Below are 16865 nucleotides of genomic sequence, written 5' to 3'. Positions count from 1 at the left end.
GTTATCACTTTCTGTGGATAAATGACTCATAAGTTTTTATCTAGCAAGTCAGACAGGGAAAGAGAGCTAATGAGCTAAAGATACCAGTTTAGAAAAATGGAGAGAACAATTTCTTGAAGCATGGAGTGTGTTTAGTTAAATAGAGAGCAAAACAAGTCAGAATTGGCAGAGACCGAAATAAATCAAGAGATTAACAGGCTGAAGAGACTTAATGAGTGCTATTAATGTGATGAGGTCTTTGTTGTTGTTCTGTCATTTTAATTATGTTCGACTCTTCGTGATACCAATTTGGAGTTTTCTTGGTAAAGATACTTGAATGAATATCCAGAATATTTTGTAGATGAGGAAACTGAGACTAACAGGTTAAGGTACTTGCTCAGATCACATAGATAGTGTCTCAGTCAGAATTTAAACTCAGAAAGATGTCTTCCTGACTTTAGGCCCAGTATTCCATGTGCTATAGTGCCACCTACTTGCTCTGATGAGGTCTTAGGTAGTATTAAAAATTTGCAAATTGAGATTAGTTTATGAACATGTTTTTACTTTCTGATTGTTCGTTATTCTAGTAAACTACTCCTTGAATTTTTTTTTTTTCATGTTCCACACTAGGTAACTTTGTCTCAGATATATTAGCATTGAAGGTGTACTGTGATAGACCTCTGTTTTGTTCCTGGAAACCATTATTTGAACATATTGGTCTTGCTAAAAAAAAACAAAAACAAAAACAAAAAAAACAACTTATGGAACATCCTCCATATGGTATTCACTCTTAAATTCTGGACTCAGCCTTGCTGAATTGGGTTCCAGTGGCATATACAGAACAAGCATCTTTCTATTCAAATCAAGTCTTTATCACGAATCTAGTCTCACATGGGACTCTATACTTATTCTCCAACTCTAAACCACTTTAAAACTTTCTTTCTCTCTCCCCCTCTCTGTGTGTCTCTCTATCTCTCTGTTTCTTGTCTCTATTTCTCCTCACTTTCTCCATATACATATACACATATGTACATACACGTATATGTTTATATACATATTTATGTATATATGTGCACATTTTTGTATATATGTATATATACACATATCTTAAATATTTAACAAAGGAAAGAGTTATTGAACCATTTCAACTGTGTCTGATTCTCTGTGAAGTGTTTGCAATTTTGTTGGGAAAAACCTGAAATGATTTGCCATTTCTTTTTCCTAATGAGGAACTAAGGATGATTAACCAAAGGTCACATACCAAGTCTAATTTTGAACTCAGGTCTTCAGGGATAGTACTCTATCTACTATTCCACCTAGCAGCCCTCCAAAATAAAAAGTAAAGAATTATTGTTAAGTCTATGCCATCAACTTTATCTCATCTAGATTCTTTTTGTAGCCTTCTGCCAAATGTGACTAGTTGATCTCATATACTAAATCCTAGAAATATAAGTAATGATATTTTGATTTTGAGATATTATCATACACACAAGTTAAAAATAGCCACTCTTATCCTAGAAGCAGTTGATTTTAGCCTTAATTAATTTACTTAACTATGAATAACTTAAGACAGTGAAGACTTTTGATAATAAATATAGATATTCCCATTTTTATATATACATAGAAAAATAGTTTTTGTTGGACAGAGACTAAGATAGCCAAGGAAATAGGGAATAACAGCAATGTAAAGTCTTTCTCTCTCTCTCTCTCTCTCTCTCTCTCTCTCTCTCTCTCTCTTTTTTTTTTTGCTGAGGAAATTGGGGTTAAATGACTTGCCCAGGGTCACATAGCTTAAAAGTGTTATGTGAGACCAGATTTGAACTCAGGTCCTCCTGACTTCAGGGCTGGTGCTCTATCCACTGCATCACCTGGCTGCCCCAGTAGTGTAAAGTCTTAAGTAATGAAAACTTTCTAGACTTTCTTATCATACTACATTAGAAGAATATTTTTTCCACATGACCTTTCATGTGTCCTATACTTCTTGAATTTTTCTGGAGTGGAGATGGATTTGATGACATAAAAGTCATGGACATGATGCTTTCTGGAAAATATGTCTAATAGCCTGCAGTCATGAGAATTTCTATATTCTGCTTAAGGAAACTATCATAGCATTATTATTGAATGAGGAAAACTAAAAAAAGCATGATCTTGTGATTTCAATTGCCAAGTTGTTTTAGCTACCAATAAAAAGCTCACAGGCAATTTAATCATGGTATTGGCCCATGACAAGAATAAAAGACAAAGATTGCATAATAGAATAAAAAAGAATTGAATATAAAAGCAGATGGCTTGAGTTTGAATCTTACCTTTTCTGCTTACCAACTATGTCATTTGAAGAAGTTTTTGGAAAATTTAAAAAAATAAATAGAATAAGAAGTTTGATTAGATGATCACTAAGATCCCTTTTTAGCTTTAATTCCTGAGGTTGGTAAATGGACTGGAATATAGCAATATGAAAAGAATGTGATTGACCACTATAGATTCAGAATTAATTTAAATCCAGAAAGTATAAGATAAAACAACCAGGAAATGAGAGATAGGAACAAAGATGTTTCTGAAGTTTTGAAAAGAAACAAATAACTTTGCTGCTGAAAAAGATTATTGTATCATATATTGTCAGAATTGTAAGCAATTTCAGAAGTCATCTATTCTATTCTGTAGCTGAAAATAAATTGCTTTGACAACATTCCTAAGAAGTTTTTGATCGAAGCTCACTGGTGATAGAAATTCATTACCAAAATAGCCCATTCCATTTTGAATAGCTCTTTTAATTATTTAATTATAAGACATTTTCATTCGATTTCACATGTGTCTATCAGTTATTGACCAAAACTTACAAGAATTTTAAAAAAATCGCTGACCAAAATTGATCTAGGTTAAATAATTTTTATAGTTCATGACAACAAACTCATAGGACTTTTGAGCTCGATTATGTGCATGTTGTACTTTAATAGTGATATCATTTGTTAAAATGAATGGGCGGATGAATGATAAAGCATTAAGTATTTGCTATAGGTAAAGGATAATGCTAAATACTGCTGATAAATGTTCAAGCAAGCAAAATTGATCTTTAGGATCTTACATTCTTATATTCTATTAGGAAAAAGGATAAATAGAAGAGAATAATGTTTTGGAAGAATATTTTGGATGTAGAAGACAGGAGGAAAAATGATTGAAGTAATAAGGCAGTTGCTTAACATAACCTTATTAAAAATAGCAGTCTTAGATAGTAGTTCAAAGGAATGAACAATATTTCCTTTAAAGTTAATACCACCTTAGTTCATTTTTTTTTCTTTCACTTCTATTGGCAGTGATGGTAAAATATGAGATTTTCTTTTCTTTTTTCACAGCATTCAGTATGATGGTCTACACCCAATGAATATATAGTTCACTTCTAAATACCTTTTTCATTTTCATGCAGTTTAATTCCAAAAAGAGATAAAAATCATTTAAATATTTTACCTCTGATAATATTTTCCTTTTCTTTCTTTTCTTTTCTTTTTTGTTGAAGGAATTGGGGTAAAATGACTGCCCAAGGTCACACAGCTAGAAACTATTAAGTGTCTGAGGTCAAATTTGAACTCAGGTCTTCCTAACTTCAGGGCCAGGGTTCTATCTAGTGTGCCATCTAGCTGCCCCTGATAATATTTTCTTGAACTGTTAAGATCTATCCAATTTTCTTTATCTGACAATTTTGGGAATTCTACAACTTATAAAGAAAAAAAGAGATACCTCCAAATTAATACAAAATCTGAAAGTCAAGCAATTTATGAAATGAATACCATTGCTATTTCTAGCTCTATGAAAATGAAAGCATATTGAAAGCAAAAAAGAGGAAAGAAACAACATAATATATTGTATATTGTTTCTTTCCTCTTTTCTGTCTGTAAGGATAAATAACTTTTTCTTTAGGATTTTTCATTCATGATAGTCATCTAAATTTATAGAATATTTCTGAATAAAAATGTTTCTGGAAGTAAAACTCTGTTTCTTATATTAATTGTTCAGAAGCATACAGTAACTCCTTTCATTACGGACACTATACCATTTCATTGTACATTCATATCAAATGTGCTATTTAAAGTGTGTCAAACACTCCCATTTCTCTATTGAGAAAGGAAGAAGTATTGGTAACCTTGTTAAAACATTTCTTGGATATTTATGCATCTCTAACATCTACTGTAGAACACTGGGCAAATCATTAAACCCCTCAATGATCTTGCCATTTTTTTTAGATTATAAGGTGATGACACTTCATTGGTAGAGTGAATTTCTTCATCTAGTGGTTTCTTTGCCAATGAAATCGCAGCTTTGATTTCCCTCTCTCTTCCTTTGGTTTCAAATTTCCTGAAAGAATGAGAAATATTTTGTTAATGTGTAGATTTCTAAATATTCAAATTTTGGTATTGGATGTCCAAATATTTAGGAAACTGACACTATTTTCATTTGCATCCAGAGATCTTTGTGTCATGGAGATCTTTGTGTCATGCAGTTATGATTTAGCTTGGTTGGAGCTCATTAAACTATAGGGTAGTACAGAGAGAATTATATTTAAGATCAGAGAAACCCAGATCAAGTCCTAGTGTAGTACTTAGTATTTGTACAACTGTAGACAAATTAATTAACTTTTCTGAACCTTACTGAATAGAAGAATTCTGACTAGATAACCTTTAAGACAATACAGCTACATGGCAGAATTAATAGAGCATAAACCTGGAGTCAGAGTTCAACTCTGTCTACAGGAGCTTATTAGCAGTATGACTCTGGAAAAATCATTTAACATTCTTTTTGCCCAAAAGTGCAGCTGTAAAGGTCAAATGAGTTAATATTTATAGAATGTTTAGCATATAGTAAGCTTATATAAATGCTTATTTATTTTAGAATTTTAAATTCTATGATACAATTTTCTTATAGAAGATGAACAATTAATTAATAGTAAAATCAAAGCTACCACAAATTGGAGAAATTATATATTTTTCCTTTTAGTTCTCTTGATTTCTTTATTAAAATTCAGTTCTATAAGAAGAAAGTTACCCATGGGATTAAGAGTATTCTTGTTTCTAGTTTGGCTGGAAACACTAGAAGAAAGAAACTCTTAACACACAGATACTTGAAAGTCAGCCATGTGGAAAAGAAAGACCTTTCTTAGCTTTGGGATAGGTTGACATTCATTTTAAAAGTAAGCACTGAATAGTATATCTGAGAATTCAAATTGACCCACCCTTCCAAATCCTTACTTTACACTGTTGTATAAATTGTGATGTTATTCATTATTTACCTTTTAACCTTGCAAAACATGACTCAGAGAGTCTATACAAAATGCTGAATTGGATTATAGACAGAGTAATCCAGTGGGAAGACTATTCCTAAGTATAAATTGGCAATTAATTTCTAAGACATGAAGTTTCATTTCTCAATTAATAAAATTCTTTCTAATTGACATTTTCTGGTGAAATTTTCAATATCTTTAAAGATTAGATTACTTCTACCTATAATGAATATTAAATGATTAATGGAATAACAGCTTAAAACTACACTGCCTTTCAAAAAACCTTGTCCTCTCTGAATATAAAATTCCACAGTAACAAAAATGTTTGTATAAAAGTAAAAGCAAAAGTATAAGGATGATCAACTATGAAAGAACTATTCTGATTAAGACAATTACCCAACACACTACCAAAGTATCCATGATATCTACTTCCAAAGAGGTAACCATTGAATTCTGAGTGAAGATTGAAGCAAACTTTTTCTACTTTATTCTTTTTTTTTTTTTTTTAAATATCTTTTCCTTTGCATATATGGAAATATATTTTGCATGACTTCACAGTTATATCAAATTGCTTGCCCTCTCAAGGAGATGGAGAATTTGGACCTCAAAAAAAAAAAAAAAAAAAAACAACACAAAACAAACAAACAATTTTTACATGTAATTGAGAAATATTAAGTGAAATATATTAACATTTATACATATACACACATATGTCTGAAAGGATAAATACCTTTTTCTTTAGGATTTTTCATTCATGACAGTCAACTTAATTTATAGAATATTTCAGAATAAAAATGTTTCTGGAAGTTAAACTCTATTTCTTATATTAATTGTTCTAATTTACAAGAAGCATACAGTGACTCCTTTCATTATGGACCCTATACCATCTTACTGTTAAGACTTATAAGGGCCATATTCTATGTATGCTTTTATAAATTTTTAATAAATTTCCTGTTAGTCTGAATCTTTGGGCTCCACCTCTTTTCTTCCTCATAAGATCATACTGCTGAATTCTATCTTCTCCTTTTAAATATGAGAAGTTGCATTTACTCAGTTAGCAGCATTTATTAATATCCTACTATATGCCAGCCACTATATTAAGTTCAAGGTATGTAAAGAAAGACAAAACAAACAAAAAACCTCTCACTTTCAAGGAATTTACAATGAAAGGAGGTAACAGACATGCAGACCATGTACAAACTATACAAATCGACAAGGTTTAATTACTTATCCATGATCAAACTGATCTTTCTTCCTATGCTCTTCAGGGGAAATGTGGCATATGGAGCAGATCATTACGCTCTGAGGCTTATTAACAGTGGGAGTCTGGGTAAATTGATTAACCTCCCTGTGCCTCAGTTTCTCTAAGTGTAAAGTGAGGGGTTGTTCTAGAAATCCTCTCAGGTGTAGGAACAAATCTATGATCTTATGACCTATCTACATCCCAAATACTCTCTCTAAAATTAAATAAAATGCTATACCCTGTATATCATTTCCTTACAAAGATCAAAACAAATTCAACCTCTCTTCCCCAAATCCCCAAAGCTCAACATGAATCAACAGTACAATGTGGCAGTGAATCAATCTCATGAGATGTTAGATTTTGAAAGGAGGGAGGCCATATCCTGTTTACTTTGACTTGGTCATACATAAATGTTGTTAAAAAACCCAAACAAATCAGATCAAGGTAAATACCAAAAACAGAGTTAGATCTCTGTGTATACTGGTTCTATTCTCTATGGCACCAATTTACATTTTAATTGTTTTTTTAGGAGTGAATAGATAAAAAATAGTGGAAAAATTTCAAGAGTATTATATTAATTTGTAATTTCTATGGTATTTTCTTAAATATTTTGGCTCATAATTATCCTTGTAATTTTCCATTATGTGTGAATATATCAGTTCTAGTTTTCAAAATTGCTTCAATATGGAACTGGCATTCATTTTTTTCTCAGAATATTAGTTCTATTAGTTCTGAGTTTTCCAGAATTAGTTACAGGTCCCACATTTTAAGAAGGACATTAGGAATCCACAGCATATCCACAATCAATATGGCATGTGATAATGCATAGCTAGCTAGGTTGTCAGAGATCCTACTGAAGAAACTGAGAAGGTTTAACTTTGAGAAGGAGGTGGTGAAGAGCATTAAAGTTGTCTTTAGATATTTGGGATGCTGTTACAAAGGGAAAATGAGAAGTTCTATTTGCTCTCAGATGGTAGAAGTTGGCTTGATGAGAAGTTTCAATGGACAGATTTATACTTAATATACAGAGGAATTTTCTAATGGGAAAAAAAAGAATGTATTGCCTCTGTGAGTAGGAGGTTTTCTCTTATGAGAGGTTTTTAAGATTAGATAATTATTTGCATGGATGTGGACACTATTTCTGTTTAGGTAGGTTATTATATGACCTGTGTGGTCCCTTCCAATACTAGTTTCATAATTTTGTGCTATTTTAAATTGTTTATATATTTTTATTTGGACAATTTAAAAATGAAAGCTGCAGGGAATCATTGATATATTAACAGCAAAAGAAAAAAAGAGAACAAAAGGTAGGTAGATTTATTATAACATTAAGTAGGCCATTCCCTACTCAGAGTTAAATTTGAAATACCTATATCATAGGTACAAAGAGGATAATTGGGACTAATTTGAGTTATTCAAAATAGTCTTATTACCGAAAAAGCATATAGAGATAATATAGATATAGTCTATAGATAAGCTATGGAAAAGTTTTCATAAAAATCATTCACAGTACTATTAGGGTACATTTTGTGATGATAATTCTTTGGAACTCATTTGTTTTTCATAATTAATGCTTCTATCTATCTATCTATCTATTTATAGATAGATATCTATCTATTTATCTAGCTATAGTTTTTTGGTCAGGTAATCTAATTAAATCATGCACTTAAGTATATTGATATAATTATTCATTACTTGTGATTAAGTAGCAATTGACACTATAGCTTTTTTCTTTCTGCTATTTGTAACTGCAAATTTATTTAACATATTTTTTGTTTTAAAATTTGTTATATACTTCAGGGCTATCTAATTTTTGATATTTACTGCCATCTAGTGGAAAGAGTTCATAGTTATTTTCTATTAACTTTTTTGATGAATCTTTAACATTTATTGAGCATAGTAACGGTGTGAAGGATTGTACTAGGAAATACAAATTCAATAAATGACATTATGCTTTTACCCCAAACAGTTACCAGAATATTTATGAAAAATATTTTATGTGTACATTAAAAATTACTTCTCTATCATATAGGATAGGGAAATAGACTTATTTCCTCATACTAGGGAAATTTCTCATGAAGAAACTCTGGATTTCAAAGAAGATTGACACTTTCTTTGCAATTTATAACCTTAAAGAGTAGCCTAGAGCACTGAGTGGTTGTGTGATTTCCCCTGAGTCAAACGATAAATACCAGATATAGATCCAGATCAACTCTTTAGACATTATGCCACACTGCCTCCAAGTAAGACACAAAAGTAGAAATTGTCTCAGTGAAAATTGTATAGATATCTATCTGCTGAAGAACAAAAAACAAGAGTTTTAGAAACATAGGATGTTAAAAGTAGATTTAGAAGACATGAGTTTAGATCCTGAGTCTTTTTTATACTTAAAAAACCTTAGAAAATGTGATTTCTCTTTCAGGACCTGCATTTCCTTATTTATAAAATAAGGGGTTAGTCTAGGCAAACTGTAAGGCCCCTTTTGAATCTAATACTATAATCCTAAGATTGTAAAGATACCTTCTAACTCTAAAATCCTATAATCCTATTTGTTGGTATTATAGATAGAAAAAAGAGAATTGGGTAGATTTGTATGTCTATCAACTCACTTATGTATACTTTGGAATAGATTGCATGATATGGGAGACACTAACACAGGACTGCCCAGCATAGCGCACCTGCATCAAAGAAGGCACCATGCTCTATGAGCGAAGCAGAATTGCACTATCTCAAAAGCAATGTGAGATGCAAAAATTTAGAGACATCTTCTTTCCAAATGTTTGTATAGACTATTTGTGTCTGACTTATGGTAGTCTTCTGAATTCCTATTAGTCTGATCAGCTCCAGTTGGACATAATTGTACCTTAATTCCAACAAAGAGATGCCATTTTGGTGCAATGCAGGAAGAAAAAAAATTACCGAAATAACCCAACCAACAATCAATATGTATACACATGTATATGCACATATACATTTATGTTATATATGTATGTATACTTAAATTGTTGGTCATAACTCCATATGAGGTCATGTAACTGAATGTGGAGGTCCTAAAAAATTGGCAATAGTGCTCTATATCAGTAGATCAGATATTCCACCAAAATGTAATTCTTTATGTAAAAAGAAACAACCATATCCATCTTCTTAGTATGCAAATTTGTTTTCATCTTGAATAAATGGTAAAATCATATGTATACCAAAGAATTGTTTTAAGATAAATTTCCTTACAATTATCAGTAAATGTTTAATTTATATACTATTTTACATACTTCTATACCTGGCATTGTGTAAAAATTTCTCGAGCGAAAATGGGTCATGAATAGAAAAAGTTTAAGAAACTCTGGAATAGAATAGCAAAAGTCAGTTTCGTGGGGCCATGTGGAGTAAGGGAGAATATGTGATAGTGAAAGACAGAGTTCCTCATTTCTCCTCCCTTACCACTTTGAGTAACTGGGGAACAGTGAGTAAATCTTTCACTCTTAAATGAGAATGTAGAAAAAGCTTCTTGATCATACTCATTGAGACTGTTTTAAAGAGGCAGTTAGTTCAAGCAACAAGGTCAGTGGAAAGAAGTATGTTTCCAACTATCTGTTAGACCAACACAGAATTTCCATACTTAATTCAAAAAAATCTAGGCTCCTGAAATTAGATCTTAGCTACTTTTAAGTAGATGACTCTAAGGTGCTCTTCACATATGTCATCATATGGCTGAGAAGGTACTAAGAAGCTAGCTGGTTACGTCCTATAAGGTAAAGTCACTAAACATAGACAAACTATATCTTAAGTACTGAAAGAACTGGGAAATAGGATTGCTGTTAGCCATCTCTGAAATTGCTTCATTATCAGGCTGTTTTAATATTAAAAACTGAGGTGTGGCTACAAAATAATATTACTTTTGTAGCCAAATAAAATAATTAAAAATAGATTGCACTCATTTTTCATTAATTGTGACTAATTGCCAAAGGAGTCTTTGTTACATTAATAGTCACGAAATTTTCTTCATGAAATATAAACATGAATTAAAGTTAAGTAATTCATAAATATAAAGATAATTATAATATATATAATTCTATAAATGTTATAATTCAATATACATAATATAAAATAGTATAATATAGAGGTGTGTTTGCATATACATATGTGTTCATATCTACACATTTACATATATAACAAACACCCACAGATATATATATATATGTGTGTGCATATATATATATAAATAATTATATATGTATGTATACACACACACACACACACACACATACACACACACAAACTCAGTGCTTAACCTGACTATACTAACTGCCTTACTAGCTAATTTTAGTAAAATGAAAAAAAATTCTTTACTTTCATGAGAATCAATTGGTATATCTTATCCAGAAATTCTAGAAGAACTTCTAATATGAATATAACCAAATTTTTTTCCTATTTAGTGGCTGATGTTATGGTTTTTTATATGGAGTAATTTTTTACTTCTGTTGGAAAATTTATGAAGTCACTTCCTGACAATTGACCCAAGAATCTGTAAATCATCATCAAACTCAACTGCCAAATTCTATAGTTTCCATTCAGGTTTCCTGATGTGAGAAGGTGCATCTGGGAGATACAATAGATACAGCATTGGGCTTGGAATCAAGAAGAGGTTTGGAATCAAAATCACTGATCTTCAAGTTGAGATTCAGAAACTTACAAGCTGTGTTAGCTTGGGCAAGTCACTTAACCCTGTTTGTCTGACATTTATCTGTAAAATAAGCTAAGGAAGGAAATTACAAACTATTCTAACATCTTTGCCAAGAATACCCCCAAAATGGAGTCATAGAGAATTCAACACAACTGAAATAACTTAACAATAACAGTTGTGACATACGTGGTATATGTGTGTGTGTGTGTGTGTGTGTGTGTGTGTGTGTATGTGTGTGTGTGTGTGTGTGTGTGTGTGTGTGTGTGTGTGTGTGTGTGTGAAATTGTAGAGGTAATATAGAGGGTTTTTAATTTTGTAATGTTGAAGAAAATAGTTGACAGAACTTGCAGGTTTAAAAAACTTGGGAGAACTCAAAGAGAGGTTTAAGGAAAACTAATTTAACTGAAGGAGGAAAAGAATTTTAAAATACACTTATTGTAAAAGAAAAGATGTTTAAAAATCTTAATAAAACAAATTGGTAAGACAGAATAAAAGATTAATAAGAGCAAGAGGAGCAGGAAATGTAAGACCAAGTGTCCTCAGTGGTGCAATGGAGAAGGTACCAGGTCTGGAGTCAAGAAGACTCCTCATCCTGAATTCAAATCAGGTCTCAGACACTTACTAGCTGTGTGACCCCAGGCAACTATGTTCACGCTATCTGCCTCAATTTCCTCATTTATAAAATGAGCCGAAGATGTTAAATTACTCCAGTATCTTTGCCCCAAATAAGATCTTAAAGAATTATGTCTGAAAAAGAAATTGATAAAGATGTTTTGAATGTCAAAAGGTAGCATTGAGGTGATTTAAGTTTGTCCACAAATATTTTGAAACATAATAACTGAAGATCTGTGCTATAGTGGGGAACTCATTAAATCTTGCAATGGAATTGCACTGATTATTCAATGCTTGTTTTTTTCTGCCTTTCCTAAGTGGTTTTGATGTATGCTTCAAGTAAAGGTTATCTTCCTTCTAGAAAAGATGTTGACAGAACCTGAAGAGTACCTACGAAGTAGAGGCCAGTGAAGAGTTTTTTTTTTTTTTTTTGTTTAAATTTTATTTATTTATAATTTTTTTTGACATTATATATGCATGAGTAAATTTTTAAAATAAAATTATCACTTGTATTCATTTTTCCAAATTATCCCCTTCCTCCCTCCACCCCGTCTCCCTGATGACAGGCAATCCTATAAATTTTACATGTGTTACAATATAACCTAGATACAATATATATGTGTAAATACCATTTTCTTGTTGCACGTTATTAGATTCTGAAGGTGTAAGTAACCTGGGGAGGTAGACAGTAGTGCTAACAATTTACATTCACTTCCCAATGTTCCTTCTCTGGGTGTAGTTGTCTCTGTCCATCATTGATCAACTGGAAGTGAGTTGGATCTTCTCCATGTTGAAGATATCCACCTCCATCAGAATACATCTTCATACAACATTGAAGTGTTAGATATGTAATCTTAAAAGAAAGAAGTAAAAGGATCTAAAAAAGCTGAGGAAAGTTGTGGGTCAGGAAGGTGTATAGTAGGAAAATGTCAAGCAGTGAATGAATGCAAGATCACTGAAAACTTGTAGCTAAAAGCAAACAAAGCCAAAACCAAAATTAAGACTCTTGAAAGAGAAAATAGTTAGATGGTCATAAAAGAAAGCAACTGTTTACCCTCTAAGATCCTGCTTCTTAAACTGTAGGTTGTGATTCCATATGGAGTCTCATAATTGAAGGTGGAGGTTGCAGAATTATGATTTATTATCAGTAAATGTTTATCTGCCTATATATATCTATATAGGTATATAGGTATTTTTATATACCTATATATCTGAGATCACAAAGAAATTTCTTGAGCGATAAAGGGTCACAAGTGGAAATGTTTAAGGAGCCCTGCTAAGGAATGATAAAGTAGATCCCTAGGTGTTGTCAGATGATTGATCATCCTGTACAGTCATAGAAGGAAGAGTAGAATAATTGGTGGATTTCTCCTTGTTGTGTCAACTATTTGGTGACCTTATAACAATAGGCAGTTTTTCAGAGGAATTTAGCTTATAGGGTGTGACAGAAAATGATCTAAGAACAGTTAAAACAGGTGAGTATTAACTACCCTGGATATTCACATGGCATCAAAAGATACTGCTAAAAGGAAACTATATAGCATTGCCAAACATTATAAAGTCCTCATTGAAAAACTGAGGACCTTATGTGGAGGTAATTTTTGGTCACATGCCTGCTGAAGGCAAAGGGCACAGAAAAGAAAAGCAGATTTATGAAGTGAACAGATGGTTATGAAAATAGAAACTAAGAATGGTATATTTATGTCTGGGATCATGCCTTAAAATATATGTGACAGTCCCCTAGATGATTAATACTTACCAAATACTGGCAAGACTATTTGACTAGTGCATTATAATTCTAATCAATTAGGGTTTAAACTGAAAAAAGGGGGGTTAGTAAATGAGATACGGAGATATCACAAAAGCCAAAATCCAGGCAGTAAGTTGGATCATAGGTTTAGAGCCAGATAGATCTTAAATACCATCTGGTCAAACTCAAATTCTAAAATGGCTATATATATATATATATATATATATATATATATATATATATATATATATATATATATATATATACACATATATATATAATGCATAAAGTATAGGAGACATTAGATAGATGAGTTCAAATCCCATTTGAGACTTTTATTAGCTTTATGACTCAGGGTAAGTCAACATTTGGTTGCTTTAGTTTCCTCAACTCTAAAATGGAGACAATGATAACACTTTACCATATAGGGTTGTTTTGAAAATCAAATGAGATAATATTTTAAAGCATTTAGCATAGTGCTTGAAACTCATATAATAGATGCTTAATAAATATTTGTCCCCTTCCTCACTTCCTTCCAATAAGCAAGATAAACAAGAAGTCCCAATAGAGGGAATGCATATGATAAGCCATTTCATGTATGAATATAATCATTTCTGTCAATGAAAAGAAAGAAATTTATGGAGAATAAGATATTTTCTTTTAAATTTCATAGTATTTAGTTTCTTTGAGCATTAAACTTTTATCAAGCTTATGTCTCACTTATGAGAAAAAAGTAATCACTTAATTTCCACTTTTTAATGTTTCTATTTCCTATTTTCAATAATTTTCAAGGTCATGAAAGAAGCAACGATGAAAGCTTTTTGTGTTAAGAGGATGAAACAACCTCCCTCTGCCAACCCAGACTACTACTAAGGTCAATGGATTTTTTTTTTTTTTGCCCCCGTAAAAGTTTCAGGATCAGGTCCAAATTGATTAAACTGGTGTCTTCCCTTCTTAAAGGGATACTTTCATTTCCTGAACATAGAGGGCTTTAAGAAAATGAATGTATGTTGTAGATTTCCTGAGAAATAAGACAGCTGTGAAAAATTTTTATTCTCTCTTCCCACTAGATGTAGCTGTTGGCATTTGCTAGAGAAAATGTTATCTCAGGGTATATATGTATATGTATACATATATGTGTATGTATACATATACATACTTATGCATATATGTAGAAAAATGTGTGTGTGTGTGTGTGTGTGTGTGTGTGACAGAGATACAGAGAGATAGAGACAGAGACAGAGAGAGGAGTCTTCTAAAGTACTTGAAACTTGAGGTGTTTTATAGATCCCCCGTACTAACACCTGAAATGAAAACTGATAGTCTTGGAAGACAAGCACCACATTTAAGATAATACTCATTATTGTAAATTAAGGACTGATTCAGTAGGAATGGAACATCCAAATAAATCCTGCGGTAAATATCCAGTGACTAGTTGACATTGCAATAGCAGAAGTGGAGTGAAGCATCTCTTGTAGCATCAATGCATTTTACATGGGTAGGATATAGCAGTAATCCGATCAGCTGCAACTGCCACAGGAACAGACGGGGCCCTAAAAATAGAAGCGCTATGGTAATCTGTCTGGATTACTAAATTCAGTGACTCCTTGGCAACAAATCAGAGAAATGTTTGCAGAAAAGGATTTAAATATATCAAGAAGTTTTATCTGCATTATGGAAAGATCCATAAGGGCCCCCTAATTCCAAGCTCTTTTGTTTCTGTGTTGCTTCCAAAAATTAGATCTTCATTTTATCAAAATATTACCTCTCCAGATTTAATGGTCTTAAAAGACCATTACAGATAATGGTCTTAATAACAATAATAGCAATAATTTTTAAAATAAAGTATCAAAAAATAAATCATTATTATTATGTATGTTTCTGATTATTCAGGTTATATTCAATAATTGCTTGAGTAGGGGCAAGGATTCTTAAGGGATCTTAGGTTTGGAACTGGAAGGGACAATCAAAATCATCTAGTTAAACACGTTCACTCTACCAACAAGTAGAAGCTCAGAAACACAAAACCCAACTCTTCATGACACTTGAAGTTTTCATGATAGAGATACTAGCATGGTTTGCCATTTCCTTCTCTAGCTTATTTAACAGACGAACTGTAGCAAACAGTGTTAAGTGACACAGTGTTAAGTGATTTGCTCAGTCACACAACTAGTAAGTGTCTTAGGTTGAATTTGCACTCAGGAAGATGAGTCTTCCTGACTTTAAACCTAATATTCTATTCATCTACAGCACCATCCAGCTAGCCAAAAAGAATGAAATGGAGAAGCATTGTGTTATGTATTATCAGTCAGGTATTGTTTGAGAGACAATCTGAAGAATGAATTCCAGCCCCAATAAAAAAAAAAAAAACAACCCTTTTCTCTTCTCTATAAAATAAACATTATGTTTTGCATCTCAGCACATCCTTTAAAGCCCAGCTCAAATAATGCCTCATCTCTGAAGCCTAAGTTATTCTTCTTGAATGATTATTTTCTTCTGTACTAGTTCCCTTAGCCTTTTAAATTATATATATATATATATATATATATATATATATATATATATATATATATATATATATATATGTGTGTGTGTGTGTGTGTATGTGTGTGTGTGTGTGTGTGTGCGTGTTTAATGCATGTGTTTATTATCTGTGTAGGTTAGTATTTATGTAATCTCATCCTAAAATGTCATAAAATGACATAGGCATTAAAAGAGCAGAGAATATTTCTTATTCAATCTAACAAGTGTTTTGTAGAGGCAATGCAGCAGTATGGGTAGAGTGCTGAGTTCAGAGACCTGGGGTAGAATTTTGCATAAGAACAAAACTATTTTCCCTAAGGCAACTTTTTAAGATTTATCTAATAATTCATTGATAGATTACTAAGTGGATCTTACTAAATGATTTCCCCATGTTTATAAACATAGAAGTAAATAAATAATTGTGCAAACTATTAAATTTATCACTGATTGTCTATATACAGAAAGAAATGAGGGAGATTATGAGAAAAGGAGGAAGGAAAGGAGTGAAAGAGGGGAAATGAAAGAAAAACAGAAAGAGGCAAGGAGAGAAGGGAGAGAAAGAGGAAAAGAAAAGTAGAAGGAAGAAACAAAACAAAGAAGAAGAAAACAACTAAGAACAATAGCAATACTGATGAATCCACCAGCAATCAGAAATAATTATTTTGTGGAATCTCATAAATGAAGTAGTATCACAATACTCTGACTTAAGAAATTACTACTTTCCTCTAAAATTGCTATAATTTTTAAAAAATGGATAGCATTCAAAGTTATAGATAGATATCAAAGCAGTATGTCACATGGAGCAATA

Source organism: Sminthopsis crassicaudata, chromosome 1 (assembly GCF_048593235.1).
Source record: "Sminthopsis crassicaudata isolate SCR6 chromosome 1, ASM4859323v1, whole genome shotgun sequence".
Classification (NCBI taxonomy): domain Eukaryota; kingdom Metazoa; phylum Chordata; class Mammalia; order Dasyuromorphia; family Dasyuridae; genus Sminthopsis; species Sminthopsis crassicaudata.
Note: the sequence above shows the minus strand (reverse complement) of the source record.